The sequence below is a fragment of the Polypterus senegalus genome, chromosome 3, assembly GCF_016835505.1.
Source record: "Polypterus senegalus isolate Bchr_013 chromosome 3, ASM1683550v1, whole genome shotgun sequence".
Classification (NCBI taxonomy): Eukaryota; Metazoa; Chordata; class Cladistia; order Polypteriformes; family Polypteridae; genus Polypterus; species Polypterus senegalus.
In genome coordinates this window covers 140,264,304-140,277,771 of record NC_053156.1, presented here as the reverse complement: position 1 = coordinate 140,277,771, position 13,468 = coordinate 140,264,304, and the positions used below count along the sequence as shown (strand labels likewise).

At 40.2% G+C, this 13,468-nt stretch overlaps 1 protein-coding gene across 2 annotated transcripts in view; it reads right to left on the bottom strand.

Moving 5' to 3' along the window:
• Positions 1 to 13,468, bottom strand: part of bach2b (BTB and CNC homology 1, basic leucine zipper transcription factor 2b) — a 287,410-nt gene that overhangs the window by 23,030 nt on the left and 250,912 nt on the right. The gene's annotated exons all lie outside the window — the stretch shown is intronic.

Below are 13,468 nucleotides of genomic sequence, written 5' to 3'. Positions count from 1 at the left end.
TAATAGTGTTTTCACTTTCTTCAGTCTTTACTATTACTGTACAGTGACAATAGGTAGATGGTGCCTGTACAAGCCATGTATGCCTTATGTACGATAAATCTTAGCGCCTGTAGCTTCTTAAAATTCAACAAAAAACCTGTCTGCCACTGGCAAATCAGAACTACTAAAGTATTTTGAGTCCTTTTTCTTTGAGAACAATGGCCATGACAGTGGAATCAGCTGCAAAGCCACATTCAGTATGAAGTGTCATGAACAAATTCTGCTGAAATTTAGTTCTTTGTTCTATGGAAGTTCTAATTTACTGTTTGGTGCACATTAGCACAATGTAATTCTTAATATGAATGTCTCCTACAGACTGGTAACATTAGTACCATAACAAAAACAAAAAATCAGTGCAGTCCGAATATATTAAATGTGGCATCAAACATCATATACAAAAAACATTTGCGTGCATTTATGAATAGCCTTACACGATCAGATTATTCCTAATGACAATCAACCAGACGACAGTGCAGCTCTGTATTAATGACCAGCTACTGCTTTTACAGGGTGGAATACAGTAAAAATGGGCAGGAGTAATGGCTACATTTAAAAAGCTTTAATGGCTTTGAGTTTTGTAATTATTTGGAGTAATTACAATTTGTGATTTGTTGGGACATTCATATTTTTCTTTAACAAAACAGCAGCTCTGTATCGTCAAATGCATAAATATAGCATGCTGTGACACAAACTACAGGAGGCTAGACAGAAATTGTGGATTACATTATATTTATATTATAATGAAATACTCCCAGAAAAGAAGAAAATCTGCCTTTTGTTAACTGCAGAAAAAATCATTAAGCTGAGGCAGCCTGCTATGACATACGTATTTATAGTCAGTGAAGCCCTCTTATTGATGTGCTATGACCTATGGACAGCACCTGGAGAATTGGCTGTCCAATGGCACTTAAAGAAAGGCTTTTTACCAGATTTACTGTGTTCATTAGCCGACTTGCTGAAGATGTAAACTATCAAAGTAATCTAAACCTACCCAACAATTTTTAAAAACTACTTACAGTTGTCTAGGGTTATGGAGGCAAAAGAAAAATCCTGGAGGCAAAGGATGCAAAGACAGGAATAAGCTCACTGGGAATAATTATGTGCATGCCCACACACCCACCAGTCCCATTATGGAGATGGCACTAGAACATGTCTTGCTAAAATCAAACATTCACTACGCCATATAAATGTCCAAGAAAAAAAAATAAAAAACAAAAAAATACAAATCAAACATTGGTTTTATTTTGATCTGGAATAAATAAACTGCATTAATGTGTACGCATCTTTCATAATAACCTATGATTACATAATAATCTTCCAAACAATGCAAATCTTTCTCTATAGTTATTACATTTTGATTAGCACATACAGAATTTCACTGTACTCTGTGCATGTGACTCCAATGACCCCTTAAGATACAGTAGTTATAGGATAACATACCTGGCACCTTGATAATGGGTGGATTCATAAGCTTTAGTTAAATGCCTAAGACTGGCAAAACTGAAAATACTGTATGTGTCATGTCTATCAGCATTGGTGTGGAGGAGGAGTAATTGTGGTGCTCATGATGATGAACTTGATGTTAATGCAAATTCAACACCATGTCAGTACTCTCAGCTCACCAGACAACAGGCCCTAGCTATCTCTGTAAGCCAAAAGGCAGTGGTCCTGTACCACCCTGCTATCAAAGAATGGAAAATATTATAATAAAAGAAGAACCTTGATATAAAATATTCAGTGAGTAAATTTCCTATTAAACATATACCTATTTTTAAGAAATGTTAATTATAATGTCTACATTTAAGTTTAAGATGTAATTAAGACAAAACAATTAAATAAAAACACCACATCATGCCATTCAGCCTTAATCCAGCCAGTAAGGCAATTAATGCCTTCAACTCTGCCGCTGTCCTCCTCACACATTCAAACTTAGCAGGCAACAACTGCCAAAGTAACATAAAGCCAAACAATCCAAAATGCCTCAAATTACCAGCATTAAAGGGGTTCGATTATCTAGTGCCTGCTTCATCCACTGAACTCCCACTTCCGTGCTCACACCACCTACATAATTCCAATGTTACCACATTTCATTTTGCCAACAGGCTCATGCCACAGCCGAGTTTGGTTTTATAATGTCATACTCTTCTTGTCATGTGTGTTTGTCTGTTTCATCTATAGTTCCTTCAAATTTCTCTTTGCCTTACCGATGATAAAGAGCTGTGCATTTCTCTTCCTCCCTGTCCATTGTTTTGTTCCATTATTTTCTGACTTTAATCTTGAAGATTCTGTTAACACACAGTGCTCTGTGCAATACAAAACAATGAAAGACTGATTGGTTTAAAAAAAAATGCTGCTTCTATTGCAGGGGTTTTTAACCTGGGGTCCATGGATGGGTTTCAGGGGTCTGTGAGGGTCAGATAAAAATGCATATTTATATTTACTGCGCAGCCCAGTACTATTGATTTTTTTCATTGTTATTTTTCTCATGGATTATTTTTCTTGCAAGTATTTATCTCACCTAAGCCTAATGTGTGAGTTACATACTCATAAAAAAAATATTTCGAGAAAAATAACGTCAAGAAAAATTCTGTGAGAAACATCACGAGAAAAATAGCAGTCACCATACTGCCCTCCCTCTTATCCCAATCGACGGTTTCCCATTGAATAAAATGAAAGAAAACACACCCTGCCACTGCTTACAGCGCCGACCACTAGGCGTCTCTTGACTTGATGTTTACCATTTAGACGTGTGTCATCATTCTATGCATGACCACCATCTTGTGCCACTCCGTAAGAGCAAGTGATAATTCTTATTTTCCACGGTTTATCTGGCTTGATTATCTTCTCATATACTGGTAAGGATTAATTGACCACAATTTCTTTTAAGTGTGGGTGGATGAAAAGTGATGCGTGTGCAGTGTGCACGTATCCAACAGGGGGCATTATCTTCCTGGGAATGAGTTCTTTTGTAATTACTATGTATTATTATGTAATGACGAAACTATATAGATATGATATAAAAAGGCGATACCCCTCCCTTAGTGATACAGCGGTAGGAAATCACATAGGAGAAATAACTTAGTTTGCTTAATGATGGCCTACACTGCACAACAGGCGAAGGAATCCAATAGGAAAAAACAGTTCGGGAGTGGGGGCCTGACGTGTAGAGTTCGCCATTTTCGCCGATGCAGTGGAAGGACTTTCAGGATCGGATGAAACTATCTCCCATCCATCCGTTGGCTTCAAAGGTGTGCGGCAATGTTCCAAGGCTTTATACTCTGAATCATGTCATTCCGAACAAGACAAAAAGAGGATACAGTTTCATGCTGACTTTGACAGACAAAACAGTAAACAATGGTCCTCCGTCTGACTGCCCGTTTCTCAGTTGTCTCTGTCTGTCTTGTCCTGTCTTATAATGCTTGCCTAGCAGTTCTATGGTGAACCCCTGAGCTAAATCTGGCTCTGTGTCAACTGTTTATGTGAGTAGAAAAAGGCAGATTTATAAGATATATTTGCACAGAGTACAGTGATATATTAAACTTATGCTTATTACAGTGCATGAGGGTGCAGTATGAAAATATGCACATGCAAGTGTTGTGTAAAATCAATGAGACTGTGTGTATCTGCTTGTCTGTCTGTCTATGAAGGTTTGTTCAATGGTCGATCAATCCGTCTCCCTATCTGTTGATGTCATGCTTATTAATTTGTGTTTGAACTGAGGACTAAGGAAATGTTATGAAATGAATTCAACTTGAAGAGTCTTGGAGAATTCTGGAGTGCACTGACACAAGCCTACCCTCGTCAGGTAAAGCAAGCTATGAGTGCTCTGATTCCCTTTGCTACAATATACCTTTGTGAATCAGGGTTTTCTATCAAAATGAAAACTCGAAATAGATTGGATGTCAAAGATGATATGCGTGTCACCTTGTCGAAGACCACCCCACAGTTTCATATGCTTATTCATGGCAAACAAGAACAAACTTCTCATTGAAATAAAGTAGGTAACGAGAGAGTAGAAGTACTGTAGTAGTAGTAGATCTGTTTTCATTTGCACAAGAGGATTGTCTCTCTATTATAAAAAAAAAATCCTGGGAGGGAGACTAGGGAGACAAGACGTGATCTTCTCGGAAGACAATTTGATGTCCCACGAGAGACACTTCACACGAGACAAGGCAGTCAGACAACATTTAGAACAAGTTCACGGACATCTAACCAAGCAGTTGTTGGAATGCTTTTGACAGACAGACATCATGTGCTCCCAGCTCTTAAAACAACGACAAGCAGAACACGCAGCGTGCCAGCAGCAGCAGCAGGAAGCCAGCAAATGATCCAGCTGCTTCTCCTTGGTGTGCTTTCAACCCCCCACCTCGTCAGAACGCGAGCAGCGTTATTTTTTATTTATTTATTTATTTATTTTTTATCAAGCACCTTTAAACAACTTTCATTGACCAAAGTGCTGTACAACTAAAAGACAAAAAGGTTAGCAGGTACTACACAGCATATATACTCAATATACATTGCACACTACTATACTAAACCAATCAATAAAATCAAAACAAAATAAGTAATAATAATAATAATAATAATAAATAAGATGAAACCAACTACATAAAATCAAGAGGAATTAAATGCACATGAAAACAGATGTGTCTTAAGCAGGGTTTTAAAATGATTAAGATTCTGGGCCACTCTCAACTGCAAGGGGAGGCTGTTCCACAAACTGGGGGCTATTACTGAAAATGCTCTGCCTCCTCTGGTTTTAAGCTTTATTCTGGGGATATGGAGTAACTGAAGATCAGAGGATCGCAAGGTTCTGACAGAAGAATACGGAACAAGAAGCTCCGACAAGTAGACAGGTGCCAAGTCATTTAAGCTTTTAAAAACAAGCAGTAATATTTTAAACTGGATCCTGAAATGAACAGGAAGCCAGTGAAGGGAGGCCAGTATAGGTGTTATATGGTCACGCTTTTTCTTCCCTGTCAGAAGGCGGGCCGCTGCATTTTGAATGGCTTGCAGCCTTTGAATTTGTGCCTGACTGAGACCTATGTATAATGAGTTACAGTAGTCAAGGCGTGATGTAACGAAAGCATGAATTACTGTCTCAAACTGTTCATGGGGAATGTAGTGCTTGATTTTACTAAGTAGTCTAAGTTGAAAAAAGCTGGACCTTACAACTGCGCTGATCTGTTTATCCAACTTAAAAGCAGAGTCAAAATTACCCCCAAATTTCTGGCAGACTGATGAGAAAAGATGCCAGAGATCCAATAACACTGTCATACCCGAGGACATTGGACTTTCCAAAAGCAATAATTTCAGTTTTGCTTTTGTTCAGACTGAGAAAGTTTATCTCCAACCATGTTTGAACATCTCGGAGACAGTTCAACAAGGTCTGAATAGCTGGGTGACTATTTGCTGGAATAGATAGATAGATTTGAAGATCATCAGCAAAGCAGTGGAAGGCGATTTTATGCTTTCTAAAAATAGACCCCAATGGAAGCATGTACAATGAACAGAGGATTGCCCCCAAAATGGAACCCTGGGGTATCCCACAGCCAAGAGAAGACACTGAAGATGAGTACTTCCCTAAATGGACTGAGAAACTCCTGCCTGACAAATAAGATTGGAACCATTTAAGAACAGAACCTTTAATTCCAACACATATCTCAAGGCGTGATAGCAAGATACTATGGTCTACTGTATCAAACGCTGCAGTCAGATCCAATAAAACCAGAATGGCAGAATTACCAGAGTCAGCAGCTAAAAGCAAATCGTTAAGCACTCTTAGGAGGGCAGTTTCAGTACTGTGTCGTGGCTTAAAACCAGACTGAAATTTTTCAGAAATCCCATTAAAATCAAGATACGCCTGTAATTGGTTATAAACAACCTTTTCTAAAACTTTTAATAAAAAAGGGAGTTTAGAAATGGGCCTAAAGTTGGAGAGAACTGAGTGATCCAGGTTGCTCTTTTTGATCAGCGGTTGTACTACAGCATGTTTAAATGCAACTGGAACACAGCCAGACATCAAAGATGAATTGATTAGGTCAACAACATGTGGCCCGATGGAACTAAACACATCCTTACAAAGACGTGGTGGAATGGTGTCAAGAGGACAACAGGATGGCCGCAGATGCTTAACTATTTCACTTAAGGTGGAGAGAGAGACTGGTTCAAACTGATGAAAGACAGCTTGGCATGTAAACGAAGTGGAGGGGTCTAAACCCGCGGTAGATGGTACATATCTGATATTTGCAATTTTATCTTTAAAAAAGTTAAGAAATTGTTCACAGAGTGCAGGTGAAGGTTCAATAACAGCAGAAAGGATTAATTAAATTATTCAGAGTATTAAAAAGAACATGTGGTTTTTGACTGTTATTTGACACAACCTCTGAAAAGTGTTGTGATTTTGCTGTCCTAACTGCTCCTTGATATTCCTGAAGACTGCTTTTAAAGATGTCCAGTGAGACTTGAAGATTGTCCTTCTTCCACTTTCTCTCAGCTCGCCTACAAGAGCGTCTGAGAGCGCGTGTGGTCTCATTCAGCCACGGTTCAGTCACTGGTTTGGAGCGTTTAATCCTCATAGGAGCTACTGAGTCCAGAATACTAAAACATGTAGAGTTAAACAGTTCAAACAGTTCATTCATGTTGAGATCACCACGATATGCACTGGTACAGAGCTCAGAATCGTTAAAAGAAGTAGAGAATCGAGCGGCAGTTGAAGAGTTAATGGCGCGCACACGTAGAGCAGGTGCACGGGGTTTAACGCGGGAGAATGGCAGCGTGACAGTAAACAAAACCGCAAAATGGTCCGATATACCTGTGTTGTATATCTCAATGTCAGTCAGATCTAAACCATATGACAGAACAAGATCTAACGTATGCCCCTTTACATGTGTCGGGGTATTCACTGATTGAGTCAGGTTGAAAGAATCAACAAGACTGAGAAATTCTTTAACTAAAGGTTTAGATTCACAGCAGACATGAATGTTAAAATCATGTTAGTTCAATGAAATATCCATTAAACAATCCGTAAAATCTTTAATAAAATCCTTGTCAAATTTTGGTGGCCGATAAATCAGAGCACAAAGAATAGGAGAATTAAAATTAACAACAAAGATCTGAGCCTCAAAGCTGGAAAAGGAGTCTGTGGGTAGCAGTTTGCAAGAATAGTCCGATTTAAAAACCGCAGCTAGTCCACCACCACGGCCTGAGGTTCGGGGAGAGTTTAGAAATGAACAATCGGTAGGCAAAAGTTCAGTAAATGCAGTCAACTCACCCGGTTTCACCCAGGTCTCCGAAAGAAAAATGAAATCCAACTTACGCGATTTCATGAAACTGTTTAATATGAACGATTTATTCGCTATTGATCTTGCGTTTGGGGGAGTCATACGAAGTGTTATACATCCTGCAAGAAAGATTTAACCACGCCCAGCTCCGGAAATAAAGGACAAGTATTGTTTTTACAAAAGTTTTAAAGTAAAAGTGAAAATAATACATATGTAACAATTCCCATGAAAATTACAATCTCTTTAAATTGTATATCCAGTAAACCAACCATGGGGTTGGGCGGGCGAAGCGAGCAGGGGGCGGAGCCCCCTAGTATATCATAATTATAATGAGTGGCCATTACTTTTTGCATTAAAAAAGGAGTGTTTTTTTTTTAAGATTGTTTACTTTAAAGTTTAATAATACTTTGTGTACGCGTATTTCCTAAGCAGAAGCCCTGGATGTGTGCTGAAGTACGCCGGTGAATCTGTGAGCGCAGCAGTGCGTTTCACTCCGTAGACATATAGGCATACAAAAAGAGTAGGTATGATCTCCGAAAAGCCATTAAATACGCAAAGCGTCAGTACGCCCAGAAACTGGACTCTCAGTTTAACAGCACAGCAGACGCTCGTCAGATGTGGCAGGGTTTCCAGCTGATCAAGGACTACAAACCCCGGACACAGCTACCACCGCTTCAGTCCCGGACGAGTTGAACGTGTTTATTGCTCTCTTCAAGCTCACTAACACGGACGGGCCTGTACAACACCCTGCAGTGCCGCAAGACTCCAGCCTGAGGATCTCCGAGGATGACGTGAGGAAGACTTTTTCCCGACTCAGCATCCGCAAAGCACTCGGTCCAGACGGAGTCTCTGGTCGTGTTTTAAAAACGTTGGATATTTTTAACACATCTCTGAGAGTTTCATCTGTCCCCACCTGCTTCAAGCACACAACCATCATCCCTATCCCAAAGAAAAATAAAGTAGACTGCCCTAATAATTACCGCCCAGTTGCATTTACTCCCATAGCCATGAAGTGCTTTGAGAGGCTGGTGTTAGAACACACCAAGAACATCATCCCTGACAGTCTGGACCCCCTCCAGTTTGCCTACTGTTGCAACAGGTCCACTGAGGATGCCATCTCCATAACATTTCACAACACCCTGTCTCATCTGAAGAACAAGAACTGTTATGCCAGGGTGCTGTTTGCAGACTACAGCTCTGCATTTAACACCGTCATTCCATCCCAGCTCATTGCTAAACTCCTGGATCTGGGGCTTAGCTCTTCACTGTGCAACTGGGTACTGGCCATCCTCATCGGCAGACCTCAGCAAGTGCGTACTGGTTGAAAAACCTCCTCCATCATCACTATCAACACTGGCACCATGCAGGGCAGCGTGCTGAGCCCCCTACTTTACTCTCTCTATACCCATGACTGCGTTGCTAAGTACAGCTCTAACACCATCCTCGAGTTTGCTGACGATAAAGCTGTAATAGGTCTGATCAGCGAGGACAATGAGATGGCCTACAGGGAGGAGGTCAGACTCCTGGCAGAATGGTGTCAGGACAACAACCTCACCTTCAATGTTAGCAAAACTAAGCAGATGATTGTGGATTTCCGCAAACAGGCAACAGAACCAGCCCCATCTACATTGGAGGTGAGGCTGTGGAGCAGGTCAGCAGCTTTAGGTTCCTCAGAGTCACCCTCACTGATGATCTTAAATGGGTAAGTCACACTGCGGCAGTAGTCAAGAAAGCCCAACAACACCTGTACTTCCTCAGGAGACTGAGTAAGGCCCGGCTGTCCCCCACAACCCTTTGCAGATTCTACAGGTGTACTGTGAAATCCATCCTGACAGGATGCATCACATCCTGGTACAGCAAATGCTCAGTTCAGGACTGCAGAGATTTGCAGCATGTGGTGAACACAGCACAGCAGATCACGGGCACACAGCTCCCTGCAATCCATGACATCCGCACTACACTGTCTCAGGAAAGTGAACCGTATCAGACAGGATCCCAGCCACCCTGCACTGTCACTTTTCACCCTCCTCCCATCGGGGAAGCGACTAAAGTCCATTCGGACGCGCACCTCTACCCAACTGCATTCAGACTCATGAACAATCAGTAACCTTGTGTCACCTCCACTGCTACCTGCACATATACTTATGTCACTGTCTCTATTTATTCCTGGATTCTGGTTTTATTTATTTACTTATTTATATTCATTTATTTATTGAGTGTTTTTTTTTGTCTATGTTTACTGTCTTTGGGGGCACATGCAAGCAAGCATTTCATTGTACATGGTACTTGTACTTGTACACATGACAATAAAGAATCGAACAGAATTGTATGTCATATATGCATGAGACAATCAAATCGCGATAAATAAAGTAATAATATTCATTGCATGCAAAGTTGTGTTTATGTGAATATTTCTGGGGAAGGTGGTCCAAAGCTTTCATCAGTTTCTTAAAGGGGTCTGTGACCCCAAAAAGGTTAAAAATCACTGTTCTATTGCTCTAAAATCTACATTTTTTAGGAAGTATCACCATTTTGTAATAAATTAAAATGTACAGCAATGATTATTATTCCGCATCTTCATTTCTCAATGCATCCTCCATCCAACTGTTTTCTAAATCACACATAATGCTACATCTTATACTGTAAGGAGAGAGGTTTTCTTGCCCGGGAAGCCATAATGGAAAGTTTACCAGGTTGTGGATACTACCCGACCGGGACACCTTGTAATTTCCATCCTGGCTGGGATGTTAGAAGACAGGATGGACTCGTGAAATCTGGAAGCTGGGAACAGTTCATCCCCCAAATTAATAGGTGGCAATGTCCCTCACAAGTAGTCCCAGTTTGCACACCAACAGGGCTGCATGGCAATTGGAGTCCAGAAGCACAGCCCTGTATGTGTCCTTGGGTGACAATAGAGGGCACGGCCGGGGGAGGACCTCCCTGGTTTCTGTATGACCCAGAAGCACTTCCAACAGGCCACGATGTGCCACCAGGAGTATTCCCATGTCCAGCTTAAACAAGTCTGCTGCCATATCTCAGCGAGTCAGAGTCAGGTGGAAAAGGGCAAAACTTAGGTGGAGGTAAGAAGGAGAGAGAGAGAGAAAGAGATTGAAAGAACAAGTGTATAATTTGTGTATTAGCTGTGATTAATTGTCTTATTAGAGCTGTGTGGAATTAAAAAGTCGTATATTAGAACCCAGAGCTGTGTTTGATATTATGTGTCTGAGGTTTGGGGGTTCAGTTCCGCCCCTATTGAACACTAATCATTTATAACTTTGTCATTTCATAAAGTACATCTTGTATTTTTTGGTTTGATGCTAAGTCCATAAAAGCCACATACAGTATCCAGCCATTAGTTTTTAGTTGTCACAAAATGCAGATTTATAATATGACCTCTTTCATCTAAATGAAACCATCAATATTAACCTAAAAATCAATCTTTTCCTGTAAATCCTGATTCTAGTCTAGGACAGGTGGAATTTGGACTTAGGACAACTATCTTTATACGTATATGTTCCCTGTTTATATTTCAACATTCTGTTGTGTTTTTGATGTATTTTTTTACTTCATAAAATATCTATTGTATGGCGTGTTGGGCTCAAAAAATTAAAGTGTGTTTAAGAAGAATGTGTTGAAAGATTAAATTGAGTTCTTATAATCTTACAAAATGGGTACTAACTAAAATGTTGCTATACAAGAATCATTAATTTCTTTAGGAAAGAAATTCCCAGGTCCTGAAATGGCAGATGATTTTACTTCAGTTTTCTGCCTTACAACTAGAATAGAAAAATGGCAGGCTAAGTGTGTCTGCATCCTAGCACAGCGCAGAGCAGCATCTCCCCTTGGCAGCTCTAACCATCTTATCTTTATTCTACACAATGAACATCACCTCTTTACAAAGCAATTTACAGTACTCTAGTATGTGATGAAGGGCATAGTGGCTGTGATATTGCAAAGTTGTCACAGAATTCACAAGTGCAGTGAGTCCTTTATGTAGCTGAAATCATTGGCTACATAACAATGGCACCAGTGCAATCAGGAGTCATTACCGGCAGTGTGGAGCAGACAGGGATGTGCCACTGCTGCAGGTGAAGTGCCAGGAGAATCCTTAAAAAATACAAGACCCACAGACAGTGATAAGGGCTGAAGGCTCCTCATTAGCTGACCATACATCTTAATGAAGATGGGCATCATCCTAAACACCTACCTGTCTTTTGTTCCTTTGTTCTGCATTGCTTGTGTGCTTTCTACAGAGCTTATTCACACTGCTTGCTTGGAAAGGTTCTACATAAAAAGGATTGAATAACTAAATACTATTACAGCTTTTGCTTCATTTGAGGAGCTAAAAATAATAATACTGACATTTTGACTCCAATTTGTCTTTGACAAAATCTAGCAATATCACCAATTTTTGGCTCTCAGCAGCAATTATCATTATAGGAAGAAGAACCTTGTCTGATGTTAATATAAATACATTGTTGATATGTGGACAACTGCAAAATAATGTATGATAAATGTCTATTCCATGCTTAATTTCCTCATTTCTAGTCATGTGTTGCCCATTAACCAGCACTACGTTCAAACACAAGGAGGTTCTTAATTGAACAGGGCACAACAGCACTTTGGGCCGAAAATAGATGATTGATTTTACAGTTGCATCATCGGTCCTGAGTTCATATGCTTTTGACACTTGGATTTGAACTGAGCAGTATAAGCTGAACAGACTGGGGAAGACCAGACCAGTAGTTAGGGTCACCTGGAAACGTCTACCTGAGGCTTCCAATTGTGATGAGCTTAACTCCTACCTCCAAAAGAACTTCTCCCATGTGCAAAGCTGGGGACATTAAGTCGCGATGGACCCTGTTCAAAACCTTGTTTGTGGAAGTGACTACTAAAACATGTAACCTACATGACAGTACGGGTCTCTCACTGAAGCAACAATAGGATATGAGAGTACCTGTCAGGCAGAAGAAGAAATCCTCTCTGTGGGTGTGGTGGTACAGGTCACCTCCACGCTACCATGCCCTTTTGGGAGCCTCTTGAACCCGCTACCACTGATAACGTACCCAAGGGATGAGCCCTAGGAAATGAGGACATAAATGCAATAGCAAGGGGTAGGTGTATATCAGTGCTTTTATTAAAATCATCCAAAACCAAACAATGTCCAAATAAATAGTGCAGTGAAATAAATAGATAATAAGTAAATAATCCATTACAAGCCTGCGCTGGTGGAGGTTAAAATCTAATAAATAAACCCATAAAATGAGGCTAAAACAGGAAGGAACCAGTCTTGTAACAATCGCTCAAGCCCAGGTTCAACCGTTTAAAACAGACGTGTCTCTGGCTTATCATATTCGCACCGTGCAGCACGGTCAGACGTCAACCAACAGGTGCAGACATCCTTCAGTTCTACATTGTGTCCCCGCTGCCCATCCCATGGTGATCCTCTCCCCTTTTTAAACCTTGCATGCTCTGTCTTGCTCCTGCCCTCCTCTCTAGCCTTTAACCTCCACTCCCGCTCTCTTTCATCTGACTTTTTCTTTTTCATTTTTCCCTTCCATCCTGTGCAGGCTCCTTTTAACTGTGCTCCCTCAATGGGTTCAGGTGCGAGGAGTATTTTATTCCCATGTCTGTGTGTGCTGTTTTCCCAGGTACTCCACTTTTCCTCCAACATTTCCAAGGATTTGTGTTGGCTTATTTGCCAATTCTAAACTGGTAAATGTGGGTATGTGCATGAGTGTTCCCTGTGATGGACTGGCATACTGTCCAGTGTTGGTTCCTGTCTTGTCCTTGAGTACTGTCAGGACAGGTCCTGGCACTATATGACGCTGAACTAGACTAAGTGTATATATATATATATATATATATATATATATATATATATATATATATATATATATATATATATATATATATATATATATATATATATATATATATATATTAATATTAGCTCCAGAGTGAGATGCATCCTACAGAACTAATTCACATGGTAGATCAATTCTTTATCTACATCTAATCTGAACTTGTGCCAAATGAATGTATTTTGTGATTCCCTTGCATGTAAACAGAGCAATTGCACTTGTAGAAGGTGATAGTGAACATCTTTATGATTGACACTGATTTTAGAAATCAAAACCAAAGAT